This window comes from Elaeis guineensis, chromosome 9 (assembly GCF_000442705.2).
Source record: "Elaeis guineensis isolate ETL-2024a chromosome 9, EG11, whole genome shotgun sequence".
NCBI lineage: Eukaryota > Viridiplantae > Streptophyta > Magnoliopsida > Arecales > Arecaceae > Elaeis > Elaeis guineensis.
The window spans coordinates 31,810,568-31,823,636 of NC_026001.2; the positions used below are offsets into that span (position 1 = coordinate 31,810,568).

The window sequence follows — 13,069 nt, forward strand, 5'->3', positions numbered from 1 at the left end:
CCCTTAAGCCCTAGTTGGGGTGTGAGAGAGAGGGCTAGAGGGCACCAACACATGGTTCTCCTAGGCGTGGTAAAAAATAGAGGGCTATAAAGATTTCTAATACAAGTAAGACTCACACTAAGGGGCTGTTTGGTTTTGAATAGGATTCAAACTTTTCCTTTATTTAAAGGGTCCTTCCCTAAGGGTCTTAGTATCAGATTTTCAGCAAGCTCCAAGCCTCCTACCAGCCCCTACGCCTCCCTCTTTCCTCCCTTATGATTTCAATGCCCAAGCTTGTTGGGTGTCTTCCATCTTCCAATTCCTAAAGGAGTTGGGTGGTACCTTTTTGGTTGCTAATTTCTAGACCTTGGTTGCTACAAAATCAAAGAAAAAAGATCAAAAAAAGAAAAAAAAAAGATCAAAAAAAGGATCAACGAGTTGATCACGATCCAGACTTCGTTCAGATTTATAGAATAATCATTCTTAGAGAAGAAAGATCAATACTATAGAGGGCTGTTCTAGATTGATCCTGAGTGGATATCCATAGAGGTCGAGCACTTGCATGGCTAAAGAAGAACCTACCTTTTTTCAGATCTAGATTTAAAGAAAAGATAAGCGAATCAGGTTGTGATTTGATCATATATGCAATTTTAGTATAAAATTCAACATCTATTAATTTCAGCATATGAAGTAGATCCTTGTGTATTTTATTTTTATACATGCATGTACTAGATTAAGAAGGTATTTTAATCTTAATTCTGCTATATTGTTTAGAAAAAAAATTTTGAAACACATAAGCTGCACCCCACATGAAATTCTAATACAAAGCATTTGCCTTCGATACCAATAGGTCAACCTATTCCAAATTAGGCTTAGCTTTTGGTTCCTTACCACAGATTGAGATTACAACTATCTAAAGTGTATCCATGTTACACTCTACTCTTAGGGTTTGTAGTGATTCATGCAGATCACCACATGTATCTATGAAAATACATGCATGATTATCACATAGTCCTTATGTTCATGCTAATTTTTTATGATGTTTTATGTATCAATCTATTTTCATCTTAGGATAACAATACCATATAACGATCCTCATTATGCCAGGCAACCTTATCAGGATGATCTAAGATTGATTTATAAAATCTATGTTCAATCAAATTACTCTAATTTGAAAAACATCCATATCATCACAGATCACATCAAGATGAATCTCTATCTATGAACATTATCTCATGCATGAACATATAATAAAGATAAATTCAAATCTAATAGGATTCTCATCACATAGAAATTAGATACCGAATTTATGGATGCATGAATATAAGAAATCAGACTTGTGGATCTTAAAATAATTTTTAGATCTTGAAATCAATGCATGACTATAAAACAATATGAATTTTAGATCGAAAAATAGATTTTCAGATCATGAAATTCATCACATAAATTTTAATCATTTAAATATTCAGATCTGAAAATAATTTTTAGATTTAAAACTTTATCTCCTTTCCATAATTATTCATAATTTTAGATTTAAAAATAATTTTAGAATTAAAATATAATCTTAATGTTGCAATTATGAGATGGCTTTGATACCACTGTTAGGAAATGCCATCACATGGCGATCCGGTATGCATGTAGAGATTTCAAAAATTTAAAACATACATTGAAAAAAATTTTAAAAATTTTTCAACATCATTCTAGGACAATCATACAATATAATAACCCTCATTATGTCAGACCAACCTTATGTCAAAACGATGTTAAAACAAATCTCTAATTAGATCTAATCTAATCAAGCATATATATAGAGATTATACTCAACATAACCTAAGCATCATCATATGTATAAGATTAAGATTCAAGTAAAAATAAAAATTTGATTTTTACCTTTGCATGGATAGATGTTCACCACGATCTGATGATCCGTGGATATTTTTATGGTTTGTTGAAGTTGCGATCTAATAATTTATGGATGTCTTCAAGGTTCTTTTGAAGCCGCATAAGTGTCCAGCTTCTATAAGTATCCACACGAGGCTGATCTGATCAAGAGATCCTGATCTCACCAGGGTGCTAGTTTTCTTACAGAGATCACTTCTTAGATTATCGAATCTTTGATCTCTTTTAATTCTCTTCTCAAGAGAATCAAAGAGATCCGTAAGAAGATCAAGAAATCAGATCTAATTTGATTTCTTTTCTCTTTCTCTTCTTAAAAGAAAGAAGAAAATCTTGAAAGAAAGAATAAGAGATCCAATCTATTTTCTCTTCCTTTTCGTCCAACTCTTGGACTGATCATGATGGAGAAAATATGTCCAACTCTTGGACATCTATGGAGATGAAATACTTATCCAACTCTTGGATATCTGTAAAGGAGAAGAGAGAGAAAGGGCCATGTCTGATGAACACTTGAATTAAATCATTAGAGACACATAATTTTATTTAATTGCTATTTATTTATTACAAATATAATACTCTATAGTCTATTTTATAGGTAATTAGAAGTTTGAGTTCATATGATTCAAATTGGACTCAAATCAGATCAGATTTGAGTGAACCAGACAACCAGCTCCTATTCCAGTATGAATGCGACTTATTCATGAAGGGATTAGATGCAACCTCTCCAATCAAGAGCTCAGATTAGAAGATAAGGAACCATGTGTGAACACGACTTAAATATCAAGGATTCAGATTAAAAGATAACTCTTTATGAAGATTCAAGTGTGAACATAGCTTAAAGATCAAGGGCTAAGAAGAAAATCCTGTCGATCTAAGGGCTATCAAGGCATCACTCAACAAAACCCTAGAAGAGAAGGCTCCACCTCATCCAAAGCCTTTTTGATGTGTCACCCTAACCAACATTTCTCCATGTTAAAGACTCCTCACGCAAGAAAAGAATTCACGTGCCCTTCTCCCTTCATGCTATCTCACGCACCTAGTACCCCTCTCTTAATTATTACACACTAAACTCCTTGCCTTTTCTTTCTTTCATGTGATACCATAAAACCCTACTTGCTCAAGCCCCTCATGCTTTCATTCTTTCATGCACCATAACTCCTCATGCCCCTCCTTTTCTCTCTTTCCTTTCTTACATGCTAAACCATAAAATCCTAGCCCTCTTCTTTATAAATAAGCCTCAACATCTCCTTCTCTTCGCCATCAAGCCAACGCCTAAGTTTTTTTTCAAGTTGCCGCTCCCTTTCTCTCCCTCTTCCTCTCTTTTTCATAAGTCTAGAGGAGGTACTAACCCTAAAAATCCATCTTCTTCTTTCTTGCCACCATCATATTCCTCTATAGATTCCTTTTTCACATCCTAAGAAGTTTAGGGGAGGTCCTAACCCTAACGCACCTTCCATCAAATCTAGGAGAGGTCCTAATCCTTGTGCTACTATCCTTCATTTCTATATTCTTAAACCTCCATCTACCTCTCTTTCTTAGAATTTTTAGATCAAGCTTTCCAGCTATCCTGCTGCTGTCTGTATGGAGGAAGATGAAGAATTCAAAGAGGCACATCCACCATCGGGCGTAGCTAGAAGATTCAACTTGGAATTGATTGTCTTGTATCGCAACTTTCTCTTTTCTTTTGTGTAAGCTTTATTTGATTAATGAAAAATCTTTTTGTTACAATGATCTTATCTTTTCATTAGTTTTTTTCAATCTATTATTTTTTTTTGATATTTTTAAAATAATCAACTAAGATTTCTATGGATACGATCCCGACTCATCCTATTTATATAGTAAGTGAGTAGAGTTAATTTTGATGTACTATGACACGCATCAAATTTTGATATCATTATCGGAGATCTTGATGCGATTGCTTTGAAAAAAAATAAAAAAAAATCTATAAAATAAAAAAAATTTATATTTTACTACTTTCTAGATCTTTATTTCTTACTTTAGATTACTTTACTGCCTTTCTAGTAATATAATTTTTTATTTTTTATATAGATTTGACTTCTTATCTATTTTAGACTTGCCTTTTATTTTTAGAATAATTTACTTCTTTTCTAACAAATTTTCTAGAAAAAAAATATTTTGTCTTTTAATTGACTACTTTGAATAGTAGATTTGATTGCTTGCTTTAATTGTAGGATATCTAGCTGCCTTATATTCCTAACTTAATTTAATTTTTTAGATTCTCTAGATCTTCTCACACCTAATTAATCTAATTTAAAACTATTTTTTATTTTTTTTACTTTATATAATATAACATAAAAAAAAATAAAGACATCTCATAACACTTAACTAAAATAGAAAAAACTAATTAAATCCTAAAAGCTTTTTACTTGTATTGGACATCCTCTCTTTTTGCATTACATATTTTTATAAAATATCTTAAGGGCATAACCCATAAACAATATAAGATAGAGATTTCATCATCCTCTCTTAGCCCATAAATCACCATCCTAGATTTGCATTAACCTAAACCTCTTAATTAAAGTTAATTAGATGCTGGCCCCTAAAGACTCTCGAGTCAATAGGACAAGCAACTCTAAGAGTTGGATCAGAGCAAAGTTGATCAGTTTAACTGGTGTCTAGAAAAGTGGTTCAAGGATTACATTTCGAAGGAAGGTAATTCATTAATTGGTTCCGTTCGTTTATCTGACCAATTTTAATTGATGTTTAAGAAAAGCAACAGGGGACTCCCAGCAACCTTCCACTTACTTGACCAGTTGAGTAGCTAGTCTTTTATTTGAAGTGTTCAAAGGTGACCTTGACAGTTAGGAGCTATTTAGAACTAGGACAACCTGTAGCTCGGATTGATTGATCCACTTGATTGCTAACTAAAAATATCTAACCTAACTTAAATTTTTTGCATCTACTTCTTAGATTTAGGACTCAATAGGCTATCATCTTTAAAATTTCTTTCATCCTTTTTTTTGATAACCTAAAATTTAAAAATCTTAAAAAAAAATTGAAATTGTCTGTGTTTGCTCTAAGGTATAAATTGTAGAATTTATGCTTGAGCGTCACTCATTGAAATTCGAGATTCAACCGTTAGATCCTAAAATTGCAAGAATCCTTGGAACCAACAGACCCAAAACATGGATCGAAACCAGGAGACTGACCCATCACGATAATTGAGAGAGCACTTTACTCCATCTTACACTTACTCACCATATATCCAGCCTCCTCCTATGGAGGTGGCATAATATGAAATCAAGTCTAGTATTATTCAAATGCTACTATCATTTTATGGACTGTCGAATGAGGATTCATACAAATATTTGGATGAATTTCTTGAGATTTATTCTACAGTAAAATTTTAAGACTTCTCTGATGATGCCCTTAGGTTTAAACTGTTCTCTTTCTCACTTAAGGACAAAGCCAAGCATTGGCTAAACTCTTCAGATTCCATAACTATTTCAACTTGAGACCTTCTTTAGAAAGAGTTCCTCAAGAAATACTTCTCAATTAGAAAAATAAATCAAATTAAAAAAGCTATCACTAGTTTTTTCTGTTGGATGGTGAACTTTTTCATGAGACATGGAAAAGGTTAAGGGACTTCATTCGTAAATGCCCACACCATGCTATCCCCAAATGGTAACTTGTTCAGTATTTTTATGATGGTCTATCGGAGAAATACTGATAAATGGTTAATGCATCGTGTGGTAGGACATTCATGCTAAAAAGTGAGGACAAAGCTTGACAGCTCTTTGAAATACTTAGTGAGAACTTCCTGCATCACATGTCTCCACCCTCTGAAGAACAACACATGCCTCAATAGAAAAGAGGTAGAATCTATCAAATTGAAAATGTTATGGATATCTACAGTAAGGTAGATGAGTTATCTCAAAAATTAGATCATCTTCTAAATACTGAACACTCCCTGATTCCACCTAATCTAATCCAAGATGTTTGTACATTATGTGCAAGCCTGACCAATTTTATTAGTGAATGCCCAATTGCACCTCAATTTTTTGAGTTTGTGCATGAGCAAGTCCAGCAAGCTCAAGCCAGCAAGCTCGTAGATTAGGAAATGATGTATATTTGAATACTTATAACCCCGACTGGAGAAACCACCCAAATTTTTTCTGGAGACCACAACCAGTGGTTGGCCCTGCTATACCTAGACCCAACTATCAGGACCCAATATATAAGCACGGATCATATCATGAGTTCTAAAATGCTTCTCAACTGTCTACCACTGGTCATAGCTCAGCTTTTAAGGAGAAGGTTCTGAAAGTGCTAGAATGATTTGAAGTCAACATCCATTACTAAGCTAGAGACCCAAATAAGTCAACTAGCAACTGCATTCAGTAGAAGAGAAAGAGGCGTTAAGGCTTCCTTATAGAGAGAGGGGCTAGAATTTTATGGTTTAGCATGTAAGAAAGAAAAGAGAGAAAAGGAGGGGTGTGAGGAGTTGTGATACATGAAGGAATGTAAGCGTGAGGGGCTTGGGCAGCTAGGGTTTTGTGGTATCACATGAAAGAAAGAAAGGGCAAGGAGTTTAGCATGTAATAATTAAGAATGGGGCGCTAGGTGCATGAGATAGCATGAAGGGAGAAGGGTGCATGAATTCTTTTCTTGCATTAGGAGTCTTTAACATGGAGAAATGTTGATTGGGGTGGCACATCAAAAAGGCTTTGGATGAGATGGAGCCTTCTCTTTCAGGGTTTTGTTGGGTGATGTCTTGAGAGCCCTTGGATTGAGAGGATTTGCTTCTTAGCCTTTGATCTTTAAGCAGTGTTCACACTTGGATCTTCATAAAGAGTTATCTTTTAATCTGAACCCTTGATATTTAAATTGCATTCATACTTGGTTCCTTATCTTCTAATCTGAGCCCTTAATTGGAGAGGTTGCATTTGATCCCTTCATAAATAAGTTGTTAGAATATATGTCTTAAAGCCAATCATCTAGGTTATAGATGATTGTGCTACATACATATATATAAATTATAAAATGATAAATGTTATCCAATAAATTTATCACAAGAAATACATCTTCTTAAATAAAACTCAAATGTTATGATGAAGTCCTTAGAGCTACTTCAAAATGATAAAGAAGGATTTATTATGTGGTTCTTAAATCCTGCTTGCGATCAAATAATATAATTATTACAAGAACGATAATTGTATCGAGTGTAGGTCGTTGTGTGCCATATTAGTTGGTTGTCCTCTTAATCAAGGCATGTTGTGAATAGATATGGTACATGGATGATATGTAGGAGTATATTTTACTGAGCGTGACCACTTCTGGAGCACTCTACTGTCCAGAGTCACTCTGATGGGATATGGATATAAGTATTTCTCTGACTTGAAGCTGTCTCGATGACTTGCAAGTAACTCACTGTGCTTTGGTGTCAGACTATCCAAATTTTTAATTTGATGATGAAAAGTTTCTGGGTACATCAAGTACTTGTGAAGTCTGAGTGCGAGTCAAGATGGGATTGACTGCTTTAAGTAAAATTGAAGATGACACATCACTATATTTCAATTCAGCAAAATTTTGGTCAAAGTAGTCCTAGTGAAAAGTCACAAAATTTTTGAAGTTGAGGCACAATATGGACTACTCTTTTTGGGTTGATAGTTGAACCCTAAGTCGTCCTTGAGGATCGAGTGTCAAAGGGATGAAGTATATGATAATTATATCCACATGAATTTTAGAGTATTGTTGGGCATACATTCAGCCTATCTGGATATTGAAAATTATTGCTAGATCATAATATCGATTAGTACAAAAATTTTTCTTATGCTACCAGCTTAGATTCGAACCTATGAGGTCACATACATAGAAGTACCTGTCTGATCAAATAACTGATCGACGATTATGAATCGTTGAAGGGTTTAATTATTAATTTGATTGATAATTAATCCTGTGCAAAAGTTACAATAAATTATTTACTAATGGTTAATAAATTAGAATAATAATTAATTAATAATATGATTGTTAATTGGCTCAATTTGATTGAGCAATGGGGTTTGGATCAGATCTAATTAAATTGAATTCAATTAGATTGGCTTTGGATAGTTTGGATGCATTTTGTTGGATAACAAGACTTATTTCAATTGATCTCAGGGATGCAAATGAAATTATAAGTTGAATAGAATTCAATTAGTTTTATATAGATTTTGATTGGATCAAATCTTGTTGGATAATAGGCTTAATTGGATCAAGCTCTATTATCAAATAGTTTTTCTGATATCCATTAAGAAATAATCTCTGGATTAATAAGATTTTATTCTAACTAATTTTCAATTGGATTGGAATCTAATTAGTTTCATAATTGAGCTAGTACCTAATTAGTTAGTTTGTTATAACTAATTCCTAAATTGGTTAGGATTGGGTCCAAGGGTTAGTTAGAATTGAAACAAAATTCTTGAATCCTATTTGAAATAAGAATGAACCAACTCCTAAACCACCCATCTATTTAATCCTCATGCCCCACAGCTTTCATCGTGAATTCCTCATGCCCAAAATCAGATGGCGCACCCCTTCTTCTCTAGGGATGACAATGGGTAGGGTTTGGGTCGGGTATTGTACTACCCATCCCCAAATTCAAATATAATATCCTATACCCAAACCCTACCTGATATCTGATTGGATAAGAAAAGAGATACCATCTCCATATCCAATGGATTTGGAGATACCTACGGATAACCCATTTCCCCATACCCACCCATACCCACACCATGCCTATCCCATACTCAAAAAAAATAAACAATCAAAATAATTATATATATATTATCAATCAATACAAAATTATCAATTGAATATAAAATATAATTTATAAGTTCAGATTTATAGAAATCAAACATAAAAATAGAATTACAATTCAACATAGAACATATAAATAACCAAAATAATTTTATACATATTATCAACTAAAATAGAATTATCAAAATAGAATTATAAACATATATATTCGGATATGGATTCAGATATTATTCATATCTGTAGATTTGAATTGGCTTCGGATTCGAGTTTGAATAGAAAATAGTACTACCCATACCCTACCCATACTCGTGCTATAATTTTTGTGTTTTACCCAAACCCGAACTCAAATCTGATCAAACCCTATTTTTCGGGTTTGATCGAGTTTGGATAGGGTGCATACCAATCGGATCGGGTCGATTTTACCATCCCTATTCTTCTCTCTTTCATGCGTGAGATAAGAGGCATCCCTCTCTTCTTCATGTTGCAAAAAAAATAAAGAGGGGGTGTCCAAGAGTTGGACGCCCCAACACCGACATGCCAGGCCTCTTCTCCATATCTCTTTGGAAGAGATTTTTTAGAGCTTTTGCTACTGGTTCTTAAGCATCAAAGAGAGGCTCCTTTACTAGTTTTATAGTAGAAAATTGGAAAAGAAAGGTTCTTCCCGATGAGAGAAAGAGAAGGAAGAAGAAGGGTCTTCTTTCTTGTGCGCAGCTTTGGAGAAGAAGGAGTTCTTCTTTCAGATTTTTTTTTCTATTTTTTTTAGAGTGAAAATCAAATTGAACTAATTTTTAACATGAAAATTTAGAGAAGAAATATCAAAAAATTCTAGTTGATGTTTGGGACTTCCTAGAGTTCTAGATCAGAGAGAAAAAGGGAGAAGAAGAGAGAAGAACGATTCTACACTTGGATCTCTCTTTTGGATTTTTCTAGAACATGAGAATCCATATTATTTTTAGTATAAAAATTATATTAGATCTAATTTTTATCATAGAAAATTAGAGAAGAAAAGTTCTTTTTAAAGGTGTGAAAGGAAGAGAGAAAGGTTCTCTCTTGTGTGTAGGAGACTTGAGAAGAAAAGATTCTTCTCTTGATCTCTATCGTAGAGATTTGATGTATGGATCCAAAAAGAAAAGAAGAGGGTCTCCTTATTCTTCATCTTCTTCATGTTTCTCTTGGATCGTCCAAAGCATGATTTCTTCACGAGCTAGCACTCTTGGGTCATCGATCAGTATAAGGGCTTCGTGTGGATACCTGTAGAGGCCGGACATGTGTGCGGTGATCGAGCATCATAAAGAACCAACTATCATGAATTTTGAATGTACTGATCTGCTATCCATACTCAGATATGAAATTTTAAATTTAATTTATATTTAGATATGATCTAATTACATATAGATATAATCCATACTTGCTGAATTTAGATTTCAGATTTACATATAAGCATATTAGTTCATATCATAGTTTCTATATGGTAGTTTTAGATTTGATCTATATATGTATTGTAGATTAAATTATTTAATCTATATATATTCTGCTATAAAATTTTAAAAATATATATACAAAACTACCATGCTTCCCTTCAAATGATATCAGAGTGAAGGTTCATTATGACATGAACATATATGCATGTAGAGTTGAAATCTGGATTTAGTAATACATGAGATGTATTATGATCTAATTTTAGATATGATCTAATATAAAATCAGATCTAATATAATTTAGATTAGATCTAAATTTTTACATATATGATATATCAAGTAGATTAGAAGATCTGATTAGAAAGTATTGGATTGGGTTGATCACCAGATCGTCCGGTCATAGAAGTAAAAGGGTTTAAAAGCCCTCTCTTCCTATTCGATAGGATACTTTTTTGGCATGTAGGGGTGCCATATAATTTAATCCCATGAAGAAGAAAGTGAAAGGAATAACTTACTTTTCTATAAAATCTTAGATGATGAAACCTTAAGATTTATTATATATGATACAAAATTTGAGTTGTATGAAAAGTAGAATATCTGATCTATATGATTAAAATTATTTTAATCATAAAAAATAAAATTTAGAATCATAAAATATTTAGATATGATTTAAAGTTTATTTTGTAGGAACCAGATCTAGGTTTCAGGGTTAGATCTTGAAACTTTTTCAAGATCATACAGCGGAAGACTAAAATAAATCAAAATTTATTTTTTAAAATCAGAGAATCCCTAGATCTAAGATACTATTACATGATTATTACATAGCATTAAATCAAAAATTAAAATATATAAATATAGCATGAACTACATGTTGATCATATCAACATGTTTTTATACCACATCTAATGTATGTATTAAACAATAGATCAGATCTATTACCTTGCAAGTTAGACGCTCTAACCTCGCTGATCTGAGCTTAAGGATGATGTTGTAAGCCGCACATGCATCCGACCTCTAGGAGTCATCCACACGAGCCCACGAATCTCGATCAGAAGTCCTGCTTCAGGAAATCAACACAGTATGCTAGTACTGCGCTGATCCTTCTTTGATGGTTGATCAGGTGCCTCTTTTTTCTTGATTTGGACTCTTCCAAAGATGAAAAGTAAAAGGAGGAGTTTCAAATCTGAGACACTCTCAGAAAACTCAAGATGGAGGGAGGAAAGATATGAAAATAAAAAATCCTAGAAGAAGACCCTCTTCTTCTTCACGTTTTTCTCTCTAGACACCCTAACTTGCATCTTTTATATCTCCACGACCCAAAGGTCTTTCTCTTGATATTTGGATGACTCAAAGGTATCTCAAATCTCTATCTTCTCCTAAAATTTTATGAAGAAACTCATTTTATACAGAGAGATATGATAGAGTCCTTGTCTAGGTCAAATACCTAGTCAAGGCTTATCCAAACATGGCAAGTTAAGGGGTGCCCAACTCTTGAGAACCTCCTCCATATTTTTGTGCATGGATCACCAGCAAAGGATGCAAATATGTACCCTAAAAGTCATAAAAATTTAAAAAAAATTTGGATAAATTCGGTGCAAAATTGAAAGAGTTTTGGATTTCTAAAACTCTATCTCATAAAATTCGAAATCCAAACTTATTCCTTTTTGATTTGATCCAAACCACCTTCCATGTAAGAAAGAAGAGAGGAGACCTTTTGTGAATGTGGGAGAGACCTGGGAGAGGGCTTTTGTCACACAAAATAAGTAGAGATTGGCGTTAAATAAGAGAGAGAGCGTGGGGAAGGCTTATGTGGCGCAAGGTGGAATCCTAGTCTTACTAGGATTCTATCTCATGACTTGTTTTAATTTGGTTTCTCAAACTAAATCAAACCAAAATTAGATCAACCTAATTAAAATAGGTCTTAACCCAATTAAGAATCTAATTTAATCAGATTAAATTAGATTTAAATCTGATTTAATTTTCTAATCAAATTAGAAATTAGATTGACCCAAGTCCTAGTTGAACTAGGACTAGTTTTTTCTTGCACTTGGCTTATCCAATAAACTAATTGGACTTGATCCAATCAAGCCCAAAATAAATCTGATTAAATTATATTTAATTAGACTTAATCTCAGCCATTGGCTTAATCAAATTAAGCCAATTAGCAATCGAATTGCTAATCGATCCTCCTGCAATGCTTGCACTGGGTTAAATGTCAATCGTATTGATCATTTAACCCTAGAACGATTCTTAATCGTTGATCAACCATCCGATCGGATCATGAACTCTAATATGTGTGACCTCATAGGTCCGAACCTAAGCTGGTAGCATAGAAATAAATTTCTGTACCAATCGAAGTGACCATCTAGCAATGGTACCCGACGACCGGATAGGTCGAATGTGTAGAACAACATCCTTAGAACCCATGCGGATATAGTTTTCATATAATTCATCCCCTTGACCAAAATAATCATAGGACACTCCAGAGTTTAACTGTCAACTCTGATAAGGTTGTCCACATTGTATTTCAAAATATCAAATCCATCTGATGGATTATCCTGGCCAAGATTTTACTAAATTGAAATACAGCGACTCATTCTTCTCCAACTCTTGGAGTGGTCAATCCCATCTCGATCACACTCTGACTTTGCAAGTACTTGACTGTGCCCAGAAGCCTTCCGTCCCTGAATTAGAAATTCAGTTAGTCCAGTATCAAAGCACAGTGAGTTGCTTGCAAGTCACTGAGACGATCTCAAGTCTAAGGGACACTTATACCTATATCCCATCAGAGACATTCTCGACAGTAGAATACTCTGGAGTTGGTCACGTTCAATGATGATGTACCCTTACATCTCACCTGTATGCCATACCAGTTCTCCACACTCCTTGGTTAAGAGGACAACCAACCCATATGGCCTACAGCGACCTATGCTCGATAGAAGCTGTCGTCCTTATTAACAGCTTATCATTTGGTCGTGAACAGTTTTAAGGACTAATCGATAAATTCTCTCTTTATC

General features: G+C 33.7%; 1 non-coding gene across 1 annotated transcript; it reads right to left on the minus strand.

Moving 5' to 3' along the window:
* Nucleotides 1–5,406: 5,406 nt before the first annotated feature.
* LOC114912927 (small nucleolar RNA R71) lies at nucleotides 5,407–5,511 on the minus strand. Its single transcript, XR_003798935.1, has one exon. It is a non-coding gene; the product is annotated as a small nucleolar RNA R71 (small nucleolar RNA).
* Between the last annotated feature and the right edge of the window lie 7,558 nt (nucleotides 5,512–13,069).